Raw genomic sequence first — 12,849 nt, 5'->3', positions numbered from 1 at the left:
CTGGATTTTCTTCATACTTGTATATGATATTTATATGGTAGCAAAGTAGATAAAGCATGCTAGGCTTGGTGTCAGAAAGAACTGAGTTCAAATCCCACCTCAAACACTTCCTAGCCCTGTGACCCTGAACACCTCCCTGGGTATGCCTTACTTCCCTCATTTGTAAATTTGAGATTATACATACACACACACATATATGTATAAATATACATATATATAGGTTTTATACATAATAGATCATATTATAATTATATATAAAAATAAAATAATAATATAGAATATCAATATATACTTATATATATTTGTTTGTATATATTTTTATTTATTACATTTATATATGTTTACATATATATTTTATTTATTCTATTTACACATATATATAAAAGTTTTATTATGAGAATCAAAGGAATAAAATCATTTGTAAAATGCTTTGCAAGACATCAAATACTGTATAAATGCCTGCTGTCATTATTATCATTATCTCTGGTTTCCCCACTGTATTGCATTATTCTTCATTGTCATTAGCTTGTTGGCTCCCCTCATCCTGGTCAATCTTAGTTTAAGATAAAATATCCATCACTAACATTAATACTGCAAAGAACTCAGGAGATCTGTGATCTCACTGGTTGAATATGCACTCCAGGAATGAAGATCATAAACAAGCTATCTGTGCCCATGTGGCCTGTGCTCCCATTCAGAATAAATCATCAGAATTAACTAAGATAATAGAAACAAAGGGTCACTTTTTTCTGCTTCTTTTTTTTTTTTTTTTTTTTTTTTTGTCTGCTTCTTCTCATTGGGATGGGAAGCACAAAAACAACTTCAGAATGATTTCTAACACAATTCTTTTCTATGATCCACAGGGTCATTTAAACTAATGCTTCAGGGTATACCACCCTCAATAATACAGTTAACAATTCCAAGTTCCAGAAATCAGCAAGCTCTATTGATTTGAATAGCTTTTCCCCAGAGTTCTGTTTTCTGACTAAGGGGGCCAGGCAGGTAACTGAGAGCTTATAGCATTGCTTACGACTGAGCCAGGAACCTCATATCTGACTTTAAATGAAACATTTCAATCACCTAAGTGAGCTGTGATTGTTACCAACACACACACAGGTGCACACATGCAAACATGCGCACAGCCTCAGATGGACAAATTGGCTTCACTTTCCAGAAAATGAATAATGATTTTTCCTTCCAAGGCAACATATTAGGCTAGGTAACAGTTTCTTTAGGATCTAATCCCAGGATATGCTGCTGAAGATTCAAAACAAATCTGTGGGTGTTTTTGAAGTATTCCTTAAGGGAAGCCTGCTGAGGGAACCAGCTTTGGGCTAGATCAAGATTTCTACCACCATCTGCTTTACAGAAAACCCAAGGTACAAAGATAGGAATTGCTCAAGATGCAATTAGGAAGGAAGTAAAAGGGAGGAACTAGGATGAACTTATATCACAGTATTAAAGGGAGACTTCAAAGGGCAGCTTCTTTACAGTGTAGCTCAATGAATCAATAAGCATTAATTAAGTACCTTTTATATGCCAAGCACTACTATTGTGGCACCAGAGAAATTGAGGCAAGCAGAGATTGGTTTTTAATCTTTAATGTGGTTTTAAATTGGTTTTTAATCTTTAAGCTAGCTGACCAGCTTGTCCACAGCATTTGTTACAGATAAACTGAGGCAGAGAACTTACATAAGGTTTTAGTTATCTAAGGTTTGCAAACAGAATATATAACCTGAGTATACAATCTTATATGGGAAACAAAGACAGATAAGGGGAACAAGGACACTGAGAGGACAGACAAACCATAATTCCAGGAAAGGATCATAACTTAATGGACAGGATAGGGGTCAAAATAAGAAGGCTTGAGGGAGGAGACAGCGAGGTATGGGGCAACACTCAAAAGGAGGGGGAATTATCCTAACAAGGATGGAGATAATGCACCTGGAGTTTATGACACAATGGTATGTAAAGGTAGTCAGAGTTCAAGGTTTTTCCTAGGCTGTCTTTTTAGACTCAATTTCTAGTCCTAACGGCAAGGAAGGGATGGTGGTGGCTATGACCTATTATTCAGTGCTCAGCACTCTAAGTATTACAAATACAAAAGTAAGCATGAAATAGACCTTGCCCTCAAGGAGTTTACATTTATCATTTGAAATAACATGTATATATATACATATATGTGTATGTGTATGTGTGTATGTATAAAGCACAAAACCCTTCCCCTCAAAAATGCTAGATAATTGAGGAAGAAGCTAAGCTGTAGGAACACAGGAAGGTCTTCATTATAAGAGATGGCCTTTGAATGTAGCTACAGATTTAAATAGTCAAGATGTGGAAGCAAAGTATTCTGAAATCCCACTTTTCACAAGAAGCCATTTCCAGACCTTTGTAATGTTAATGCTTTCCTTGTGATATTGTCTTTAATTCATCACACACACACACACACACACACGTACATATGCACATGCACATATACATAGATGTAGTTAGTATAGAGTGGCTAATGGTTCTTTCATTAAATTTTAAGCTCCAAGAAGTCAGGGACTGCTTTTGCCTTTCATTGTGACCTCAGAATTTAGCACAGTGCCTGACACATAATAAGCATGCAATAAATGCCTACTGACTTCTGACTACAAATGTGAGAAATGAAATGAAACTTAGTAGTTTTGCTAGGGAAAGTGTTATAATGTTCATTCATCCAGTAGCTTATTCTTCTGTTTGGTTCTTCTTTTAACTGTTATTTTCTCTCTCCCTATTCCTTCTACCTCTTTTTCATTTTTATTCTGAGTTTTCATTGGTTTCTTCTATCTCTAAATAGGCCAACATTGACTGTGGAAGTCAAGTGTGTTGCTTGTCTTACAGTGAAAACTCAGCCCAGTTGCCTTTCAATGAAACCATTGCTAGACCTATTGTCATATGGAGGGTTTCAAGAATTGAAAAGTAGAAGAGTTCCTAGTCTCATTTTAATGACAGCCTGACTCACTGACATAATCAGGGCTCCAACCCTGCTCCCTTCCCTTTAACCCCACCATGCAATCTTTGTTTTCTGCTATTTAATATAGGTGAACCAAAGGAAGTCAGCAGAGGCAATGATGTATAAAGGGCAGGTTTTATCACCCATCATATGATCCCCTTCACACAAAACTAATTAAAGGACTTATCTGTAATTAAACTATGCCTGATCCCTTTAGCTATTTTGCTTCCAAATTCCCCAATTCTTTTCCTTCTGTAGACACCTATGGCTATGGAAAAGTGGTGGTAACAGGAGACTCATGGGCTTGTGCCTAACTCAATCATGTCATGCCCTTTGGTGATTTTGGCTTCAAACTCCCCGATTCTTGTTGTTCCTACTGCTAATGACCCATGGCTATGGAATGGAAACCATTCCCAGAGACTCCAGGTTGTGAATTGGATGAAGTTTTCTCCAAGTCTGACTCTAGGCCCAAGTCCCTATTCCCAGAGTGAGAAGATCAGGTCTTGGGCCAAGGTTGTAGGAAGCCACATGATCTCTGGACCTAGGTCTCTAAAGATCAGACTCTAAGCCAGGAAGTTATAGACAAGTTATGTGACCAACAGGAAGCAGACAACATTGGTGACCATTGATCAAGGATGGCTACTTCCTTTTAGTCTCTCCGATGAAAAGGGTTGGATCTTTTGCTATTTAGATCCTGACAAGCTTTCCTGTTATCAGATTCCGAGAGCACATGGTGGGAGCTGGGATGGCTCCCAGGTGTGTGTCTAGGCCTCTCCCTGCAGGGACTAAATAAATGCTTTTTCTTTGTACCTGAAGATGTCTCTGATTAATTAGCACTTGTCCTACACAGTTGAAATCCTGCTTCCAGAGCTTTCTATATGTGTGATTTACTTAATCTCTTTAATCCTCAAATTCCTTCTCTTTGGGAAAATTGGGAAAATCAGATAAGATCTGAATGTCAATTCCTCTGGGAAATTTACTGTTATGTCAATGCCAACTCTTATTGTTCTCCCTTCCATTTAACCCCTCCCCCCCCATTCCCTTTAAATTCTATTTGCATACATAAACAAATAAAATAAATTAAAAACAATTTATGTGATATATCACTGTAAGAAACAAAGAAAAACAAAAAGTTCCTTTTCGGATAATCCTTTAAGCCTAGGCTAGCTTCTGGGCCTGAAGGGCTAAAGGAGCCATCTAAGTCCATTTTTCAGATGAAGAGAATTGAGGATCAGGGAGGGTGACTTGTTCAAGGTAACTTATCCAGTTTATGACAGAGTTGAGATTTTTGTTCCTGGGGTTTCTGAATATAAATCCTGTTGCTTTTTATTGTATCAGGCTGCATTTTCTAAAAGATTCTAATATTTATTTCTCACCTCCAAGCATTTTTACAAACTGACTCCCTTGTTTGCAGTACAGATCCCTCTCATCTCTATTCTTCGAACTGTAGTCTTTAAATTTTCACTTGTCAACCAGCTGAATCCAATTATTAGCATCTCTCTCTCTCTCCTCAAATAAGCATTTACATATATATGTCTGCATTTGATATATCCTACAAGTAAAATGAAACCTCCTTAGTGACCAGAGTTTTGTTTTTTTTTTTTTTTTGGTATGTCAATATATAGCACAATTGCCGGCACATAGTAGGCATTTAACAGTTGAACTAATGTGTCAGGTAGTTGCTATAAAGAATTTTAAAAAGATGTCCATAAACCCTAAAATATTCATGCTTGGATTGGAAAATGTGTGGAATTAACTGAGTGAAGACATTCTCATGGGGATATTGACTTAATTGTGACTTGAAACTTTATAATAACAAATAGATCTATGGCTAAAAACTGCCACTGTTTGTCCACTCCTGTTTCCCACCGCCCCTTAATTAGCATTTAAGTACTTCTTTTGAAGGTGATGATGGTTTTTGAATTCTCTTATCCAAAGATGTCTGCTTGTATTGCAATTCTCTAGGGAAATTAAAATTAAAAGTTTGTTATTATTGTCTTATATTCTGTTATTTCTAATTTAGATGTCCACACATCTTGGACTCTCCCAGACAATGGGAGAAAAGGTGAGGAAGGGTGAGGACTTCTGCATTCAGGATATTTAATCTGGTGTTTTACAGTTTTTACTTTGCTCTTCTTTACTCACAAACACCTTGTCAGATGGGAGAGGCCCTTTCTCCTGAGAGCATAATAAACCCCTTTTTGCTTTTTCTTACTCTGAGAGTCTCTGTTTTTGTAGTTGAAACCATTCTCTCAAAGAAAATAAGCTTTTTACTATTTTAATTTTTGCCATCATATATTTGGGGATGGGTGGAGTTAATTAGTTTTGTCCTTGAAATAAAATGGCTGAGTGTTATATATGTTGAAATATTTAGGAGGTAAGTCTTCCCATTTGCACCCAGTGGCAGCTGGCACCATGGAACCGGATAAAAGCAAGAGATTAAGGGAGAAATCAGAAGGATTCTGGATTCTTTCCCTTCTTTGATATCATATGTCATATCATGTCATATGACATGCTATGGGAAGGGGAAGCAAAGGAGAAACCACCACTTTATTAAGTATAGGATTAAGGCAGCTATGTAACTTACTCAAGAGAGTGCTAGACTTGTAGTCAGGAAGATCTGAATTACAGTCTTGCCTCAGACACTCAGGACTCTAAGCAAGTGATGCAATTTTTCTCAGTCTTTCTTCATTATTTTTTTTTTTTTTTTTTTTTTTTACAAAGGACGCAATAAAAACTGTATTTGTCAGATTCAGTCAAGTGGTATCCATAAGATGCTTTGTAAACCTCAGTATTAAAATTAGATGTCATGAACATGTTAGCTATTAACATAGATTAAATTGCTATGGTGCTGTTCCCCAGTCATTTCATTCTGTCTCTTTCTTCTTGATCCCATTTGGGGTTTTCTTGGCAAATGCTAATATTTGTTCTTCATTCTGGAAGAAGACCATGACATCAGGAAGGGGAGGTCATGATGTGCAAGTGAGTTGGACCTAAATGATGGGAGGGTTGTGCAAAGTGACCAGCCTCATTTTTTCCTTCAGAGCCATCTGGGTACAATATATAGATTAGTTCAACTGAAGATGGCCTTGGATGTAGTGGTTCTTTTTAAAGATAAGGTCTTTAACAGGTCTAAGTTTGATTAAGGTAATTAAAGCTAAATGAAAAAGAAATGAAGGGAAAGAATGGACTTTTTTTAGCTACTTAAAGAAAAATCAATCTGGGAGGAGATCGTCAGGGTTTCGGGCCAAAACATCAACAACTGTTTTTTACATTCACTCTGAGACAATCAGGGTCAAAACAAAGATGAATTGTGCTTGGCCTGGACCTTTTGTTGTCGATCACTCATTTTACAAATGAGTAAAAGGTAAACAGGGTTAAGTGAATTACTCAGGGTCACACAGCTAGGAAGTATCTAAAGTCATATTTGAACTCAAGTGTTTAGACTTGGCGCTCTATCCGGTATATTACCTGGCTGCCCATAAAAAAAGCTACATAAATATTTGCTGTTATGCTTATCATGAAGTCATTCACAATGATACTGAATGCATGGGAAGACAGAACTTAAAAGTTCCTTTTTCCATGTTTCAACTCTTTGTTTCAACCAAAGGACTTGAACTCTTTAAAAAATACCATTTTAGGAGTTTGAAGACAGTGGTAAGGGAAGAAAAAACATCTTCCAATATATAAAAGTAAGTGTGAGAGTTTGAATTCAGACCTGATAAATAGATTGGTGTACTGGAGGGAGAACCAGCCTTAGAATGGGAAGATATGGGTTCCAGTCCCATTTGTGACCCAGACTAACCTTGGGACCTTGCTAAATAATTTAATCTATCAATGATTCAGGCAATTGTAGAACCTTGTAAGTTGTAGAGAAGGTGTAAAACCACATTATTAGAAGGAGTTTCTCATCTAGGAATTCTCTAAGTCAACAAAAACAAAGACTTCATAAGTATTTCCTATTAATGCAACTATTATTTACATTAATCTATTAAATTAATTAACATATAATGGCATCTAACAAGTCTTTATCCAGAAATCAGAGGACAGACATATTCCATCTCCTGGACAGTTACTTTTTTTTTAATTACACTTAAAAAATAAAATAAAACAAACTCCTAGAAACAAAGGCTGCCCTTTAAAATACTGATTGTTCACTGAATTTGTTTTATGGGTACCAATCATGGAACACTATGATCCCATAAACTGAAAAAGAGAATTGACAAGAAAGTAATAGAAAGGCACAAGATGAATGTGTACAAGATAACAAATGTGAACAAAAAATTAGAAAGAACCCAAAAACATGCTTAAAGAAATATGAATGGAAAAAAGACCCTAAATTAGTCATGTGACAAAAGTCATAGTAATCAATGGATAGCTTTGTTATTTCTTGGTATCCTTGTTATTGGATATAAAGAATAAATGAGGATGTAAATCCCTTTTCTTAAACTTCCCTCTGGATAGGGTTGATGCACAGAATCATATATTTAGAACCTTGAGGTCATTTGTTTCAAACATATTTTTTGTTATTTATTTAGTCATTTTTGGGGGGTATCACTTTCAGTTTTTATCAATGTGCTTTGATTTTACATTATTTTTTATCATTGGTTAGTCTTTTTCAGTTGTGCCCAACTTTTCATTACCCCATTTGGGGTTTTCTTGGCAAAGATACTAGAGTGTCATTTACTTCTTCAGCTCATTTTACAGATAAGGAAACTGAGGCATACAGGACTAAGTGACTTGCCACACATTGTCTGGTAGATTTGAAAATGGGAAGATGAGTCTTCCTGTTTTCAGTCCTACTACTCTATCCACCCTGGCATCTAGCTGAACTTTTACAATATACATTAAGAAATTATTTCCACTTCATGAGAGACTTCTTGTAATTGTAAAACAATGAAGTAAAACTAATAATATAACGATTTCATTTGAAAGTGAATGAACAGTTCACATCTGTCACAGCCCTTTCTATTAAAAAAGAAAAAAAACAAAAATCAATTTTTTCTCCCTCCTACCCACCCTTTTGTTTGTTGTTATTTAGTCATTTTTCAGTCATGGCCAATAATTTCTGACTCCTTTTGGGGATGTCTTGGCAAAGATACTGGAGTGATTTGCCATTTGAGGATACCAAGACAAATAGGGTTAAGTTACTTAGCCAAGGTCACACAGCCAATTATCTGAGACTGGATTTTATTTCAGGAAGATGAGTCTTCCTGACTTTAGGTCTGGGACTCTATTCACCATGCCAAGAAGAAGGAGGAGGAGGAGGAGGAGGAGGAGGAGAAAATAGAAAGAAAAGACATTTAAATTGAGAGGCATTAGTTGTTTGCCCCAAGAAACTTAATAAATGAGTAGTGAAGCTTGGATCTGACATCTGATCCTTCAAATTAACATTCAGACTTATTTCCACTTTATCACATGGCCTTCCATAAGAAGGGTAGCAATGCTGGATTACGTTGTGTGTTAAGAGATAGAATTCTTACATTGCTGATATCACTCACCATTTTCCTCTTTATATAATGTCTGGGAGGAAAGAAGAGGGAAATAAAGATCTGAGAGAGAGAAGCAAGATTTTGAAGTTATACATTTCCCTGTAATCTGTCATGTAGACATAAAATTAAAATTTTGTGTTCTTATCTTTTTAGTGTGGTTCTTATTTTGGTGAAATTTGATGGGAGAGAGAGGAGTAGAGGAAGAGAAGTGATATGAACTGAGGTAAGGTAAAACATATTTTGATTGCTTTGATGGATGTTTGCTTTTACTGAATATCTGAATCTAGCAGAGTAAAAGTTGACTTTATCAGTGAGGAGCTCAGCTCTTCTTTGCACTTTTTCTTTGTATTCTGATTTTTCAGGTTCTTTGTCTAAATCACAAACCTTACCACAGAAAACCTCTATTAAAAATGCTTCACCATATTCCTATTGCTTCTAAGATAAAATACAACTTCTACCCTTACCTTCCCCTCACCCCCACCAATTTTGGCATTTAAAGCCCTTCACAAATAACCATCAGTCTTTCTTTCAGGCCTCATTTCATATCATTCTTCTTCACAGGCTCTATGTTTCAGCCAAAGTAAACTATTTTCTATTTCTTAAACTTGATAATCACATTTTTTTGCTTCTTGGTCTTTGTTTTGGCTATTCTCCATGTCTGGAAAAAACCTGCTTTTATCTCTACTTTTACCTTTTAGAATCCTAACTTTTTTATATTCAGTTTATATCTCCTACAAGAAAACCTTTCCTGACCCTTTTGTTAATATTCTCTTCTTCAAATTGCTGTGCATATACTTTATTTGTTTACATAGGTATCCTCTCAAAATATATATTGGACTCCATTTGTCCACCCAACCCCTCTTAACTTGTAAATTCTTAGAATTTTCTTCTTTTGTTTCTTCTAGGGCTCATTCTAGTGCCTTGCATTCAGTAGGAACTTAATAAATGCCTGTAGGATGGGAGTGAGGTTTTTTCTATAAACTTTTTAGAGGGTCTATTCAATATGGTAGATGTCTTCTTGTTTTTGAGGATAACAGAGTCTGATTGAAGCTAGCCATCTGCTAATTCTCATTTTTGCCATTTGACCCACTTCTCCTTGTTACAAGTTGTTTTATGCTATAGTTCACTTGAATGACATGATATTATTTCTTTCTTTTCCCCTCCCTTCAGAGCAGTGTGAATCTGAGCAAGTCAATTAAATTTTCGTTCCCCACTTGCCTCATCTTTAAAATGCGAATTAGTAATAGCTCTGACCAATTATATGAAAAAATGTTCTAAATCACAACGGATTAGAGAAATGCAAATTAAAACACCTCTGAGTCATCACCTCATACCTCACTGGCTGAAATGATAGGAAAAGATAGTGATAAGTGTTGGAGGGGATATGGGAAAACTGGGACACTAATGCATTGTTGGTGGAGTTGTGAAATGATTCAACCATTCTGGAAAGCAATCTGGAACTATGCTCAAAGGGCTATAAAACTGTGCATATCTTTTGACCCAATAGTGCCACTACTGGGTCTGTATTCCAAGGAAATCATAAAGAAGGGAACAAGACCCATATGTACAAAAATGTTTGTAGCAGCTCTTTTCATAGTAACAAAGAACTGGAAAAGCAGTGGATGCCTATCAATCGTGGAATGGCTGAACAAGTTGTGGTACATGAAGGTAATGGAATATTTTTGTTCTGTAAAAAATGATGAAACAAGTTGATTATAGAAAAGCCTGGAAAGATTTACACGAACTGATGCTGAGTGAAACAAGCAGAACCAGAAATACATTGTACACAATAACAGCAAGAATGTGAATGATCAACTATGAGAGACTTGGTTCTTCTCAGTGGTTCAGTGATTTAAGGGAATCCCAATAGATCTTGGACAGAAAAAGGCATCTGCATCTAGAAAAAAATCTAAGGAGACTGAATGTAAATCAGCACATGCTATGTTCACTTCTTTTTTGTTTTTTTAATCTCTCCCATTGTTTTTCCCTTTTGCTCTGATTTTTCTCTCCCAACATGATTCATAAAGCAATAAATGATTCAAATTAAAAATAAATAAACTTAAAAAATAATATTTCTGATCTATCTTTCTAGACCAATCTCATATTACTTCTGATACATTTTATATTTCAGTCAAACTGGTCTACTTGCCATTCCCCATGAATTGTATTATACCTCCATCTCTATGTTAATTACAGGATGTTTCCCATGCCTGAAATATAGTCATTCTACATTTGTGGACTTAGCTTGGTTCTCTTCTACACTTGGTGGAAATGTCACCCTAAAGATCCAAGTTACTTTCTGATCCCCTACAGTAGTCAATATATGTTAAGAGACAAGTCAATTCTCCAAGAGCCTCCACAGCTTGTGGATCATAACATCTGAAGAAGCTGCAAGGCAGCCTTTGCTGATACAGGTGTTGTGGCTTGAGAATGAGATAAATTGGAAACAGAGGGAAGAGGAGAGAGGTCAGACAATGCAATGGCCTCTCAGTCAGAGAACAGCAACTGCCTCTCAGTCTCCTTGCATCATCTTACAAAAGAAGCCTCATGAAACTGTATTCTTTTATTGTCATCTACCTTAATATTCTGCCAATTAACTTGTCCTTATCTGCCACTTGGAAAGAAATCACAAGTTTTTGGAATTGTAAGGGAACTTAGAAATTATCTTGGCCAATTACCTCCTTTTGCAGATGAGGGGGAAAAAAAGGTGCAGAGAAGCTAGACTTGCTTAAGGTAACATAATTACTAAATGACTGAGTCAGGGTACAGTATTTTTCCCATTACACAATACTGCTACAAGATGACTAAAGGATAAAATCAAATACATTTATTACTTTAAATATCATCTCCCCTCATGGAGAAAAGACTCAACCTCCTACAAAACATGCAAATGGGTCATCATTTTCAGTTTCACTGAGTACAGTACTAGTTTTATCCCTTTCCCCTAGAAATGATATGGTATTATTTAGATCAGTAACAGCAGTGTACCGTTTTGAAGGACCAATTTGCTAAACTTAGATATCCAAAAATGATAACTGTGTCAAGTGTGGTTTGGATGATATTGTGTTACTTGGCTAGTGAATTCGTCATATTATTACTGAGTTTTTCTTATCTCACTTTTGCTCATACTTAACTCAGGAAGGCTCAGTCCAAATTTAATACCAATCCAAGATCTTGGCAGAACTGGAAGCATTTTAGAAATTCTTAATTCTTAATCTTCCTATGATTGACTCTGAAATATGATACTGATATTATTTAAAATATCTATCGTTCAGCTGACAAAAATTGAGAAATGGTGCTAAGACTAAGACCACATTAAAAATTGACTGCAGACCCAGAATCAGCATATTTCTCCATTCATCTTCTGGTACTTTCTTTAAGCCTTAAATCTGGGATCCAGTTTCTCCAAATTTTGTGATTTTGGAGTAGAGAAGGAAAGTCTAAGGTAATTGTTTGACTTGAGGCTATGTACTTCTTATAAAAGGACTAGCAAAGCTAAGAAGATTAAAATAAGTAGAGGAAAGTTACTATATTGCCCTATTCTCTCTCTCAGTCAGCCCTTACTCCACTTACACTTTCTTCCCTCTATTTTTTGACATAAAGTCAAAAATAGAGGAATCTTTTCCACCTTTTGCTTCCAGTTTCCAAACTCCCCTTCTCCCTATCTCCCTTTCTTTTTTCCACTGTTTCCACTACAGGAGAACTCTTATCATTTTAGCTAGTGTTTCTCCTTCATTTTACATTGTCTTTTTAATAGGATCTTTTTCTTTATATGCACCTTTTTCTATTTTTTTGTTTAAACAATTTGGATGGTAACTGAACAAAGTACTGTCCTCTTTTTGTAAATTTTCTCTCTCTCTCTCTCTTTTTTTTTTTTTTTTTGCTCTTGCTGGTTGAGCTGACTACAGACAATTGGCAGATAACCAAGATCAAGGCTACATCTCTTACAGGCCTCTTACTATGTCTTCATCCATATTCACTTTCTTCTTCTGGGATGTCTTTGGGTGCTCCCTTACTGACCCTAAGACAGAAGTTCTTCACCTGGACCCCTAAATGAGTTCAAGGAGATAGATTCTAAGTGGTTCATGAAATTGTATAGGAGAAAATACATTTTATTTTTATTAATATTTGGCTTCTTCCATAATTTATTTCATGCATTTAAAATATTATTTTGAAACTAGATCACTAGGCTTCATTAGACTGTCAAAAAGACATAATTAAAAAGCTCAGCTCTAAAAGAAAATATTCTTGACACAGGTGTGAGAGTTATAAGAAATGTATCACTCTTTGAATTCTTTTATACCTTGATTCAGAGCCATCATTATTAGTCCAACAAAGACTTTGCTCTTCTCCTCTGAGTCCACTTTTGAACTGAAATCA

The sequence above is a fragment of the Sarcophilus harrisii genome, chromosome 6 (genome assembly GCF_902635505.1).
Source record: "Sarcophilus harrisii chromosome 6, mSarHar1.11, whole genome shotgun sequence".
Lineage (NCBI taxonomy): Eukaryota > Metazoa > Chordata > Mammalia > Dasyuromorphia > Dasyuridae > Sarcophilus > Sarcophilus harrisii.
Note: the sequence above shows the minus strand (reverse complement) of the source record.